Source organism: Neofelis nebulosa, chromosome 11, assembly GCF_028018385.1.
Source record: "Neofelis nebulosa isolate mNeoNeb1 chromosome 11, mNeoNeb1.pri, whole genome shotgun sequence".
Lineage (NCBI taxonomy): Eukaryota > Metazoa > Chordata > Mammalia > Carnivora > Felidae > Neofelis > Neofelis nebulosa.
The window spans coordinates 80,065,436-80,079,427 of record NC_080792.1 but is presented as its reverse complement, the minus strand read 5'-3'; the positions used below and the strand labels follow the sequence as shown (position 1 = coordinate 80,079,427).

At 45.8% G+C, this 13,992-nt stretch overlaps 2 long non-coding RNA genes across 2 annotated transcripts; one reads left to right on the top strand and one right to left on the bottom strand.

Annotated features, from left to right (window-relative positions):
- Positions 1 to 5,383: 5,383 nt before the first annotated feature.
- LOC131489253 (uncharacterized) lies at positions 5,384 to 12,638 on the bottom strand. Its single transcript, XR_009250445.1, has 2 exons — positions 12,023 to 12,638; positions 5,384 to 5,787 (listed from the first exon to the last, which is right to left on the bottom strand). It is a non-coding gene; the product is annotated as an uncharacterized LOC131489253 (long non-coding RNA).
- LOC131489252 (uncharacterized) lies at positions 6,995 to 9,114 on the top strand. The gene is made up of 4 exons (XR_009250444.1): positions 6,995 to 7,104; positions 8,388 to 8,456; positions 8,684 to 8,888; positions 8,975 to 9,114. It is a non-coding gene; the product is annotated as an uncharacterized LOC131489252 (long non-coding RNA).
- Positions 12,639 to 13,992: the final 1,354 nt, after the last annotated feature.

Sequence of the window (13,992 nt, the reverse complement as noted above, 5' to 3'; positions counted from 1 at the left end):
TATCCATTCACCTGTCGATGGGCACTTGGGTTGGTTCCTGTTCAGGACTATTACAAATAAAGTTGCTACAAGCATTATGTGCCGGACTCTATATGGACATATGCTTTCATTTCTCTTAGGTAAATGCCTAGAAGTACAAGAGCTGAATCGTAGAATAGGTATAATTTACTTTTTTTTTAAGAATGCCCAACTTATTTCCAAAACAAGCTGTACTATATGACATTCCCACCAGCAGCAGCATCTAAGAGTCACAATTCCTTCACTCCTTGTCAGGGCTTGGTAGGGTCAGTCGTTGGAATTTTAGCCATTGCAATGGTTGTGTAACGATATCTCATTGTTTTTTAGTTGGCTTTTTCCTAACGACTAGTGACGTCGAGCATATTTTGCTGAACATATCTGCCGGACCCATAGCTTCTTTGGTGGACTGTCTGTTCAAATACAGTCCTACACTTGTACAGCCTCTCTTTCTCTTCCCTTTGTCCCTCTGCCGAAGAGGACCCCTCCCCTCTGTGCCTACGCTGCCCATGTTATCCCACTTTGCAATCACGCACTTATGGCCCACCAGGTTGTCCCCGTGGGCCCCTGGAGACATCTCTGTCACTCTGCAGCCTGGACACTTGGAATTCAAAGTCCTTTGGCCTCAACACTGCTGTGTTTGAGGGACAAGGGAACTTCGGGTCCCCCTACTTCTCTGCCATGTTGGATCCCCTGCTCAAATAGTTTGTGCAGAGGCACCTGGGTAGCTCAGTCAGTTAAGCGTCCAACTCTTGGTTTTGGCTCAGGTCATGATCTCATGGTTCATGAGTTGGAGTCCTGAATCTGTGCCATGTTGACAGTGCAGAGCCTCCTTGGGATTCTCTCTCTCCCCCTCTCCCTCTGCCCCTTGCTCTCTCTGTCTGTCTCCAAAATAAATAAACTTAAAAGTAATAAAAATAATTTTAAAGATTAATTAAAAACTAGTCTGTCCATTTTTAAAATTGGATTATTTATTATTGAGTTTTGAGAGTTCTTTATATATTCTGGTTACAAATCCTGTATCAGATGTACTATTTGCAAATATTGTCTTCCAGTCTGTGGCTTGTCTTTTCCTTCTCTTAACAGTGTCTTTGAATGGCATGCAATGAACTGAATGTTTACGTCCCCCTAAAATTCATAGGTTGAAATCCTAACCACTGAGGTAATGGCATTGGAGGTGATGAAGTCATGAGGACAGAACCCTGATGAATGAGATTAGTGCCCTTCTATAAGAGAGCCCAGAGAGCTCCCCCTCCCCTCTCACTGTGTGAGGACACAATGAGACGGTCCAGTCTATGAAACAGGAAGCGGGTCCTCACCAGACACTGACTCTGTTGGCACCTTGATCTTGGACTTCCAGACTCCAGAACTGTGAGAAATCAATTTCTGTTGTTTATAATTCCCCCAGTCTGTAGTATTTTGTTATGATATCCCCATCAGACGAAGCGCAGCAGATTTTAATTTTGATGAAGTCTAATTTGTTCATTTGTTTTTATAGACTATGCTTTTGATGTCATGTCTAAGAAACTTTTTGCTTAAACCAAGGTCACAAAAGTTTCCTCTTATATATTCTACTAGAACAGAATTTCCCCACCTTCATGCTACGGACATGTTGGGCCAGATAATTCTTTGGTGTTATTAATAGGTCTTTGCTAAACTCACTTATTAATATAGTAGCGTTTTTGCAGATTCCATAGGATTTTCTACATAGATGACCCGGTTGCCTGCAAATGAAGATCATCGTTTCTTCTGTTCCAATTAGATTGTCTTTTATTTCTTTGTCTTGCCTTATTTCACTGGCAAGGACGTTGTTAAATAGAAAAGGTGATAGTAACATCCTTGTCTTGTTTCTGATATTAGGTGAAAGAATGCAGTCTTTTATTATTAAATATGCCAGCTGTGGGGATCCCACTTTACAGATAGATTTTTTTTTTTTATGGACAACATGTTCAGCCAAGGGCTAATTATTCCCCACCAGTGAGGCCAGACCCTTCTGCACTCTCTCCGGTGCCCTGAGATTCACGAGGTGTTCCATTCAGTCTGGTAGGAACCGTCACTGTCTCAGCCCAATGTGAACTCTCAGCACTGTTATCTCTGCTCCTTGCAGATGGTTCTTTTCCAGCCTTGGGTAGTTACCTTGCACTCATGGGCTGATCAGTAACCCTCTCTCATCTCTGAAGTTCTCTGCGTGGCCTGTGTCTCTCCAGCACCTTAGCTAGGAACTCTCCCCACTACAGATTCCCCAGACTCTCAGCTCTGTCTTCTCAATTCTGGTCCATCGGGCTCCCCCTTCCCATCCTGCAGCCTGGAAACCCTGTCATGGCAGAACACCGGGGGCACACCTAGGGCTCACGTCACTTGTTTCCTGCCTCCCACAGGTCACTGTCCTTTGTTTCTTGAGCTCCAATAGCTGGAACATCATTGTAGCATATTTTGTACCATTTTGTTTGTTTGTTCCAGGCAGGAAGTTAAATCCCATCCCTGTGACTCCATCCTCACTAGAAGCAGAAGGCTGCTCAATGGTTGAACTACTGAGTCCCAGTTCGTGTTGGACTCCCATCATCTGTTAACGAAAAGTGTTGTAATTATTACAGTTCTGTGGCTTGTCTGGTCTGGGGCAAATGGAGCCAGAGAGCCTGATCTTGCTCTGGATAAAAAGCCAGAAGGGTCAAGAGGGGCAACGGTTATTGCTAATTATTCCAAAAGAAGGAATTGGAACAGACATTATCTGGGTGGTATTGAGAGGTAGTTAACAGCTGCAGGATTTGAAATGAGAAAAGGCTTGGGCTTGAATTCAGATCCAGCTACACCTGAGGAAAATTACTTAAACTTCCTGACCTCCAGTTTCCTCATCTATGAGATGCAACTAACAGGAGTACCGAGCTTGCGAGGTTGCTTGAAGAGTCACGAGGATGACGCCTGTGAAGTTCGGTGCTTGGCATGACGTGAACTCCATGCCATGGGACAAAAAGTGGTGCTGTTAGTATTATTTAAAAAAAAAAATTTTTTTTTTAACGTTTATTTGTTTTTGAGACAGAGAGAGACAGAGCATGAACCGGGGAGGGGCAGAGAGAGAGGGAGACACAGAATCAGAAGCAGGCTCCAGGCTCTGAGCCACCAGCCCAGAGCCCGACGCGGGGCTCGAACTCACATACTGTGAGATCGTGACCTGAGCTGAAGTCAGAGGCTTAACCGACTGAGCCACCCAGGCGCCCCTAGTGCTGTTAGTATTATTAATGTGAGTGCTGTACTGCTCAAACTCCTCTGATGGCGATCCAATTGCGATGTTTGCCTCGTCCGCATCTATCGCTTGATTAAAGCCTCGGTCAGATCTCTGTATCGCAGGTCCTAGACCCCTGGCCACCCCCACCCCAATCACATTGTATGAGCTATGATGTCAGTCCAGAGATCATCGGCATCAACAACGGTTTAGTTTAGTTGGTCAAAGCAGAGCACGGAGACAAAGGATCCGGTTCCCATGTGGATATGTGGGCTCTGAATTATTCAAGTTCTTCGACTGGACGTTGTGCAGAAGATGCCTATCACTATGGCTGCCCAGCCACAGAGCCTCATAAAGGGAAATGCCTCTCCCCCCTCCCCTGGTTAAGACCCCGGGCAACCTTGATCTGCTGATTGGACCACACCTGATTAGACCTACTCCACCTGACCATATATATAGACTGGCTGGTGACACAGGGCCACAGCCTGCTGAAAAGCAGATGAGCGGGGCCACTGAACAGCCTCTCTCCTTGAAATGTGGACTAAGGTACATCCAGAGACTGAAATAGTCCGACGTTGGCCTTGAAATAGTGGGGTGGGTCTCTTGCTAGGGAGGCTCTGATGGAGCAGGAGCAGGAAGAGGCTTTGAGGAAGCAGAACGGTGGGTAAGCGGAAGGCACAGTGAGAGCAGAACACAGAGCAAAGAAGCCGTGCTGGAACAGGACTCAGCTAGCTCCCAAAGTGGCTTCAATTCCCAAATGTCCTCATTCCATTTCTGGCTGCAATTCACACGTATCCCTTTTGGAAATAACTTTTTCTTTTCAGAACAGGGGGGAAAAAAAAGTCAGAACAGAAAAAGCTCAGGAAAGAATGTAAAAATAACCCTCATTCTCATAGTGGCACTATATATATATATATTTCCCCCTCCCCCCCATAAAACTGAGGTCATACTATCTGCTATCCTGTTGGGTTTCTCTTACCTAACAATGTGTCATAGACTTCTTGCCATTCGATACAAACTCTTCTCAGATATGCTTTTAAATGATTTTATTCTAAGGATACGCCATCATTAATTTATGTAATTCCTTGTCAGTGACAATTAGTTTTTTCAAGGTTTTTTTTTTTTTTTATCTTTTGCTTTTATAAATAATGTTGCAAAGAGCACAGCTTGTAGTTAAATCTTCAAACACGTAAGTGATTATCCTCTTATAGTAAATGATTAGAAGGCTAATTGCTGGGTGAACAGGCATGCATATCTCTTAAATCTTTTGATAGGTATTGTTAACTTACACTCCAGGAAGTTTGCAAAAATTTATATTCCCACCAGTAGTATATGAATGTGTCTGATCCAAAGAATTTTTTTGATTGATTCTACCAGATCTTGGAGACCATATCTCCACTGTCTGGCATGGTGTCTTGGTATACAGCAGGCACTCAATACATGTTTGTTGACCCAAACGGAAGTCACCTGGAGTGACTGAAGAGTCTTCTTCTTTCTTCTGAGCTCAGTTGACGGCTGTTGTGTTCTTTGCAGGCATCACAACCCCTAACATACTTCCCTGCAAGGTCTTCTCTGGGAAAAACACTTCTAATTTCCTCAGAGAACCACAGAACCCCTGGCTGGCAGCTGCAAGTCTGAGACCCTCCCATCTTGAGTCCATGACTTCCCAAGAAGGGAGCCTGTCCTTTCTTCTCTCTGAAACCCATTACCGAGTAGAGAAAGACAGAAGAAAATAAGACAGATGGAGGGCTCATTAAAACAATCAATTATTTTGATGCATTTGGACATGATAAAGTACACCAGGGCGTGTGGGTTTTAATAAGGCCTGTGCCGGGAGAGCAGCCGCAGGACCGAGAACGGCAGAGAATGAGACATTGCTTTCTAGAAGGCACCTACTGTGATAATGTTACCTGCGGTTTATGCCATGGCAGAGAATAGACACGGAATCAGAGAACGTTAAATCTGAGATAATGGGTTTTTTAATTGTTTTCAAATTTTGGATGAGCATTTTAATTGAGGTGGTTGGGAGGTTGATATAACTTTTGTATTTGATTATCTGGCAAAAGGAGAGGGGAAATGAAGACAAGTGGGGAAACGGAGGTAGCACGTTTTTTAAAAAAACCAAACCACTCATAACACATAGCATGATAAATTCCATCTCTGTACAATCGTTTTTATTATACGTGGCAGAAACAAAATGATTTCTGTACATAATTAGTACCAAGATTAGAGAAATGTTAACAGCCTGGGGTTGTAAGTTAACCCTCTGCATGCCGGGAAGGGGAAATCTTCATTCTCTCAATCCATTTGTGTTAAGTGTTGAGAAGGATCTAGTATTTTGGAGGTGGCCGCTGTTGACAGATATGACACCAGGCACCTTCCATATTTTCTTTTTCCTTCTCTCACCAACTCGATGGGATGTTTTATTGTCCTTATTCCACGGATGAAGGAAATACAGCTCAGAAAGGGTAAGTGGCTTGCTGAAGGTCACACAGCAGAGAAGAGGAGGCTGGAGGTCTGACCCAAACCCAGTTGAAGCCAAGGTCAACACGCTATCAGAATAACAGAAGGGAGAGCCACAAATCTGGGTTCAGATCCCCCCCTCTAAGACCTCTGTGACTTTGGACTTTATTTACTCAACTTTCCTGAGCCCCCAATTTTATCTTCTATAAAACGGTAATAATAATATAAAATAATAATAGCACTTACCATCTGGGCTTTGTTTTTCATTTTGTTTCTGAGGATTTACTGAGGTAATGATTACTAAAGCACTTAGCGTGGTTCCCGGAATATGGCAAGTGCTCAATAAACATTAGCTGTTAGTATTAACAGGAATCCGCCTGTCTCTGTATAAAGCTTCTAACTATTTTCAAGGTCCTGTAGGGAAAAGAAGTTTCTGAAGGAGTCATTTCCAACCTCGGGGAGTTTACAGTCTGAGATGATGGATCAGAATCCCCCAACTTCCAGGCAGCTCCAGTCTGCTGAGTGGACAGAAGCGACCAAACATCTCTCTCCCAGCTTTCTAGGATGTCGAAGATTCAGTTTTATTGTCAAAACATGCCTGTCCCTACCCTACCTCCACGAACTGCATGGATTTCAATTCTTTATTTTGGAACATATGATCCTTTTCCAGGGGACTCAAGGCTGGCTTACTCTGATGAGTGGCGGCTACAGATACAGACACAGCACGTCCAAGGTGGCAAATGCAAACATTCAATGTTGAATATTCTATTAGCAAATCATATTGTGCCATTTTGGATCTGGGGGGAAAATGGGTACTGTGGGGCTGGGGTCTTTAGGTTGCAAAGGAAAAGGGAGTCCTAGGGGACTTGAATGCACAAGAAATGGCCTCGGGCAAATCACTCAGCCTTTCTGAGCTTGTCAATTCACCTGTAAACTGGCTCCCAACACACCAGGCATCTCTCGCTTTCCCTTCTCTCTCTCCCTCCCTCTTTTTCTCTCTGCTGTCCTCCAGAATCTGTTTTGGCTGCACCCAGGGAAGCAGGATGAGCTTAGCTGGGGAGGAGGAGGGAGAAGATGGCCAGGGGTCTGGTCCCTGCCGGAACCTGAGGCCAGAAGCTGATGGAAACATTGATAAAAGTGTCCGTGCTATGTGAGCACAGGCAGAATGGCTGAAAAGCCCAGAGGCCTTTCTCCCCATCTCTGCGTGGCACACGGTGCTGTCCTAGCATCCCCAAGACCACAAGCTTTGAGGTGCCTCCCTGGCACGGATGTTGGTGTTCTCACAATGAGCACATTGGGGGCGTGTCACCACACCGGGTGGCATTGGTGACGAAGGGCATGTGGAGCCAGAACAGAAGAGAACAGCCTGTGTTGAGTGAATCTGCCTTTCGGGCTTCTGGGCACAGGTAAGAGCTGGAGAACACGGCTCGGGGGCTTTCTAGTCCGCCGGGACTCACGTCAACCCAGGATGGGTATGGAATCCCACCACTGCTCCGCGATCAGCCCCACTGTGGCCACCTGGTCTGAGCCACCATTGTCTGTCACCTGGATCCTGCAGCAGCCCCCTGCTTCCTCTTTTGCCCCCCACAGACTACTCTCGACACAGCAGCCAGATTTGTTAAAACCTAAGTCAGATGGAATGACTTCTCAGCGGCAGATTCTGCGGCGGATCAACATTTCATTCAGAATAAAAGCCAGAGTCCTTTCAGTGGCCACGAGGCCCACACATGTGCCTTTTCTGTCCCCACCTACCACTACTCTCCCCCTCACTCACTATGTTCCTGAACACTGGCTTTGTTTCTAGTCCCCAAACATACCACAGGGCCTTTGCACCTGCTTTTCTTCTCTTTCTGTTATACTCTTCTCCAAAATTTGCCCATGGCTCACTTTTTGCCTTTATAATAAGAAATACATACATTTGGTCTTCATCCTCATTTCTGACACAGAGCTCCTAAGACCCTTGGAATTTCCTAAGTAATGAGAGTGATACAGGTAGCTTTTTTATGTTAATAAGGTGCCTTTTGGACCCCCACCTAAGGATGGGGGCTCGATGCCAGGAGAACCAACCGTGTGATTGAAGGGCTGGACTTTCAGTCCCACCCGTGACCTCCAGAGAGAATAGGCCAATCGCCAATGGCCAAAGAGTTGATCAATCGTGCCTATGTAGTGAGGCCTCTATAAAAATCCAAAAGGAGGGGCTTCAGAAAACTGCCAGGTTGGTGAACATGTGGAGATTTAGGGAGAGTGGCATGCCCAGAAAGAGCATGCAAACTCCACACCCTCTCTCTATCCCTTGCCGTATGTATCGCTTCCATCTGGCTATTCCTGCTTATTATATCTATAATAATCCAGTGGTCTAGTAAGTAAAATGTTTCTCTGAGCCACTCTAGCAAATTACTCAAACCAAGGAGGGGGCTGGTCCGTCGGAAGTAAGGGGAACAATCTGGAGTCAAAAGAAGGGGTGGGGGGGTGCAGTCTCATAGAACTAAACTTTTAACCTGTGGGATCTGATGCTACCTCATGATAGATAGTGTCACAACTGAGTTGAATTCTCAGACACCCTTTCTGCTGTGTCCCCAGTATCGAGAACAGTGCCTGCCATATGCTGGGTGCTTAGTAAATGTTTGTGGAATGAATAAATGAATGTATGAATGAATACAGAAAGTGTGATCTTTTTTATCATCCACAGATTGATGAGGACTGACACATATGGGCTATGTGGCCTCATAGGGTCACCAGGAGCATCAGCTGGGCTAAGGTGTGTAAAATATCTAGCACATAGTAGGCACTCTGTCAGTGGCAACTATAATTATTGTTATTGCCATTGTTGTTGCTGCATTGTCTCTCCTCCCCTCTCTGATCCTCTGTCTCCTCTGCACAATATTCCCACCCCCTTTTTCACCCAATTTTGTTCTCAATGGGTCTCCCCTCCTCATTTATCAGCTCCTATCAGCCCCTCAATTTTCCTCTCTTGCTGCTACTCAGGGAAGCTGTCTAGCCCAGCGGGCCCCTGGGACCTCATTCTGTGTCTCCACTGGGTCTGCCTCGCTCCCTGGAAAAGCGAATCATCGTGAATCACTTCCTCCCTGGGCCAAAAACCCAAAGCATCCTTGACAACATGCACCGGTGCTGGCAACCTACAGACCTTTTCAGATGGGACAAGCCTCAAATCAATTTTCATTTCTTCCAGGTGAGAGAGAAGGGCTGTTTGGTGACCCGGGGGGCCTCTGTGAATCTCCAGCAAGAAATCACTCTGGTTTCTACTTTTCTGCTTAGGTGAGCTGCGGGCCTCTCTGCAAACTCGGATCTTTCTCCAAATGATTCACAGAAACAAATGCTCCCCGGAGGCAGAGGCGGGCCCACGCCTGTGTGCTGTGCTGGCATCCCGCAACATTATTAATTAAATTTGAGACAATATCAAAGTAGTGATAATAATCATTAAGGCTCATAAATACTAACCAGGTGCCAGGCCCTCGACTGGCTGATAGTAGTTTATTTAACCCTTAACACAACCCTTTGTGGGAGATACTCTCCCCACTTTATAGAGGAGGAAAATAAGGCACAGAGAGGTTCAGTAATTTTCCTAAGGTCACACAGCTCGTGAATGGAGAAGCCAGGATTTCGACTCAGGCAGTCTGGCTCCATTACCAAACACATACCATAGGGCCAGACACTGCTGGGTGCTGGGAATACAGAAAGGAACAACGGAAGACACGGTCTCCGCCTTCTCAGAGTTTATGGTCTACCAGAAGGCAGGGGCATTAAACCATGAAATGTATAGCTACAGGTTGCAATGAGGCCAGGAAAGGAAAAGAGTGTGACAATCCCTTTGGATTCCTCTTGGAATAAATGCTATCTTTAGAATTCACTCTCACCAGGGCCCACTGGTAGCTTTTAGTCCAGTAAAACCTGGGTTTAGAGAAGCCAAGTGGCTATTCTTTCTTGGGCACTAGGTAATAAATGGCATGATTTATATCCAAACTTCCTTCAATCATTCCATTTTCATCCCCTTTGACAGGTGGGAAACAGACTCAAAGAAGTCAAGGGACTTGCTCAATGTTCTCTGCCAGCAACAGCCAGAGTCAGGACTGAACTCGGTGGAGTCCGATTCTTTCTTCCGCATTGTAGATCCAATTTCTCAACCTCAGCCCCATTGACGTCTTAGGCCACATAATTCTCCATTTGGGGGACTGTCCTATGCACTATAGGATGTTGAGCAGCAACCCAGGCCTCCACCCAATAGATGTCAGTAGCGGGCCCTCTCCAGCTGTGACGGCTGAAGATGCCTCTGAACATTTCCCAGTGTGGGGGGTGAGGGATCAGTCCTGTTCGAAAGCCATGGCGATGGATGCCCACCCATCCCCATCCCCAGGCTGTCTTATTCATCTCTGACGACCTAACACCCAGCACGGTATCTGGCCCGTAACTGGTGCTCAACTAAAGTTTGTTAAATATAAGGAAGGAAGTGCGTGAGACAGGGAGAGGAAGAAAGGGACGGAAGGAGGAAAGTTCACCCAGTATGCGTACTACTGAAAGTCTGTAGATAAGTCAACCCAAATTGATTTTGTAACCCAAATTCTATTTGCAGTACCCTGGGGGAAAGACAAGGTTTTAGGGAATCTTGTGAGAAATTCTTACATAAAATGAGCAGTCTTTCTGTGACAGGATTCAGGGTACACATACAACCACGCGCACATGCACACACACACACACAAGTAAAACTCTTCTGCAGATTTGGCTTTTCTGCATGGTTTACCCAGAGAACACCACCCTTGGCTCAACGTGGGATGAACCAAGCTACTGTTGCTCTTTTCCATGGGAATTCAATTACCCATTTGGCAAAACACCCCAGGGCTCCTCCAAACTCCTTCACAGAACAGTATTTATCAGCGATTGACTGTTATTATGACCAAGAGGGTCCCAGCTGGCTTTTCACCACCCAGTTTCTCCCACTTTCAGCCTTGCGGGATAGGGCTGACAATACCATAATCTCAGCTCAGAATTTCCCTGGCCTCAAGGACAGCTTTTCTGTTTGTAAGTTTCAATCAACAGAAGCTCCAGTGTTTTCAGGGCAGATGTTTCCTGTCTGTTCTCTCTGTGTCCTGAGCAGAAAGGCCCGTTAAGGCTGCACTGTTGGACAAGCCTTTCAATCAAAGTTTTTATTCCTGGATATGAGTGATGGACAACAGGAAAGGGAGTTCCGGATGTGAAATCCAGGCAGGAGAGAATTGTGCAACCAGCCGTCTTCTGCATGGTTCCAAATGAGACCAAGATATGTCCTTGTATTGGGCGCCTGATGACGAGCAGGGCATATGGGACAAGCAGGGCAAGGTTGGTTACATCCAACCTTCAACACTCAGAAGTGGAGTGACTATGAGATCACGGAAAATGCGTATATATTGGCCTCTGCCCCTGGCTCCTGACACAAGGGTCCTAAAACCATTGCAATTTCCTAAGTGCTAACAGCATCAGGAGCATCTTTTGCTCTAATAAGGTGACTCTGGATGGGCTCCTGGATGGCGGCTGGTCCCCAAAAAGCCCAAGCCATGATTAGAAGCTTAGAATTTTTAGCCCCAACCCCTCATTGTCTAGCAAAGGGACAGGATCTGGAAATGGAGTCGATGATCAATCATTAACTGCGTGCCTGCGTGAGGAAGCCTCCAAAAAATCCCATGGGGCTTGGGGAGCTTCCAGGTTGGAAGGATGGGTTTCCAGACGTGAACCTATCACACACTGGGGTGATGCAACTCAACCCCACAGGAACAGAAGTTCCTGTGCTTAGAATGCTCGCCACCTTGCCCTGCGTCTCTCTTCATCTGGCTTTTCATGTAGCACCCTTTATCATGTCCTTTCATGAGCTGGTAAACGTGTTTCCCCAAGTTCGGGGAGCCGCTCTAGCAACTTAATCGCACCTGAGGAGGGGGGCATGGGAACTTCCTATTTACAGCCAAGCCCAACAGAGATCGTGGGTAACTTGGGGACCTACTCTTTGTGGTCAGCATCTGAAGTAGGTTGGGGACAGTCTCCTGGGACTGTACCTTTAACCTGTGGGATCTGACACCAAATCTAGGTAGCCGTGTTACAATTGAGTTAAATCCCAGGACACCCCACCAGTGTCATAGAGAAATGCTTGGCATGGGGAAAAACCTCCACACATTTGGTGACCAACAGTGTCTGAGATGAAGTGCTCTGTGTGGGTAGTAAAAGAAACACACAGGAGGCACAAACCAGGTTTGTCTTAAGGAAGTGATTTTGGAGGAGCTATTATAGGTCTCTGGGTCACAGTGCCACCATTTGCAAAATAGAGGTGCTAATATTACCTACCTTATAGGTATCTAGATGTCTTGTTAGCCAGTTCCAGGCACTGTAGGCATAAGCGATTGTTGCGGAGAAGAATTGGAATCCTGGACAAAGCAGTGTGGCCAGGGAGGGGGAAGTGGTAGGCAGTCACAGTGATTTGATTTGGGACATAAGAATTCACTTGTGCCACCTTAAACCTGAGTCAGCTTGACTTAGAAGTTTAGAAGGGTGTGGGGCCTTCAACAAAATACCTGAAACTTGCATTCATACTACTTCCCATGACAACGCTGGAATTCCTATGCACTCAAGACAATGCCAAGTAGCAGATCACTTCCTTTACTATCTGGAGCTTGGGCTCTATGTTCCGAATGGGCACGGACAGGAAGTTCCTGGCTCAGAATGATGGTCACCAGTTTTCCAGTGTTGTTTTTAAGAACAGAGCTAGTAGAGAACTGTGAAGGATAGTTGGATAATTCTTCAGGTTTCTAGAGAAGCCTGGTGTTTATGGCATCAGATGTGAGACCAAAACCTGAATTTGTATCTTAGTCCTAAAAGTCAGAGTCTGTGTGACTTTGGGCGCACCACCTAACCTCTCCAAGCTACCGTGTAATGGATACTTTGTTTTATTTCTCCAGATCACTTCTCCCTTTTCCACCAAAGCATTCAGCATCTTTTTGTGAGTAACTTCACCCCCACTATCTTCAGCTCTGTTGTTTCCAATGAGATTGATCCCACTCTCAGCTCTACGGTGGGCCCTGATTGGCTTGAGTCAATGAGCGCATACTACCTGTCCACCTACTATGATCAACTGATGCATAGACCTCTGACCCAGTTCCCACCAATAGGACATGAGCAGAGGTGTTCTGAGCGTTGGGGGGGGGGGGCAGACGAGTGCTCTGCCCTGCAGGAGACTTACCAGAAGAACTCATTTGTGTCCCTTTTGGGCATTGCCATATGAGGATATGAGAATAAGAGGCTGCAATGAATCAACTTGAGAAAGAAGCCAGCAAGGCAGCAAAGAGACCCATCCAGAAAAAAGCCAGAGCCTTAATGACAGCATGAGTCCCTGGATCAAACCATTCTTGAATCAGACTATCCCAGGGCAATTCAGTTATATGAGCCAGCAATCTTCCCATCCCCACTCCCCAATGTCTTTCTTCCCCAAGCTAGTGTAGGTTGGACTTTTCTGTTGCCTGCAACCACAATATTCCCAACTGGTACACTCTGTTTTCTCTGCCTTACTCCCTCCCCAAATTTCTGGAAGAACAAAATAAGATAATAAGGTATGTGAAAATGACAGGTAAACTGTAAAGCCCTAGTACCAATGAGATGTGACGAAAATCAGAATAATTAATGACCCTGCCTCAAGGACTTCCTAGCCTAGGATAATCCAATTTGCCGCAGATGTGGAATATTTCCTTCCATTACTCTGAAATATATTAGTTTCATTATGTTGAAATTATTAGATCACACATTGATAATGGTGTTTAATGGGGCTAACAGTATTATTCTCCCGTAAACAGAAATGTATATAACAGAAATTAACAATTCTGTTAAGGCTTCTTCTATTCACGGTTACTAACCACAGCCCAGCTCTTATCGGTGTGAGTCCACTCTGTGTAGAGTCTGCATGAAAACGGACACCCCATCCCCGGGCAGAGAAACATGAAGCCTCCGCTTTTGCATCAACTGCCAGTTCGCAGCCTTGTCTGAACAAGACAGCATGACGTGGTGTTCCAGCTCTGCCACTGAATCTCTCTGTGACCTTGGGCACGTCACTTAACCTCTGTAGACCTCAGTTCCCCATCTACAGAATAAGGCAGTCAGACTTACCAGAGATTTTTAACTTTTGGTGAACGCCTGTGAGAAGCTGCTAAGAAATCTGGGTCTTCTCCAGAGGAATGCACTCCTACTTTTTATAGCTGGAATAGCGTATAACTTCTTGCAGAAGGCCCATAGAAAGCTTAATAAGCTTTTCCCTTTTCATGAAGCCA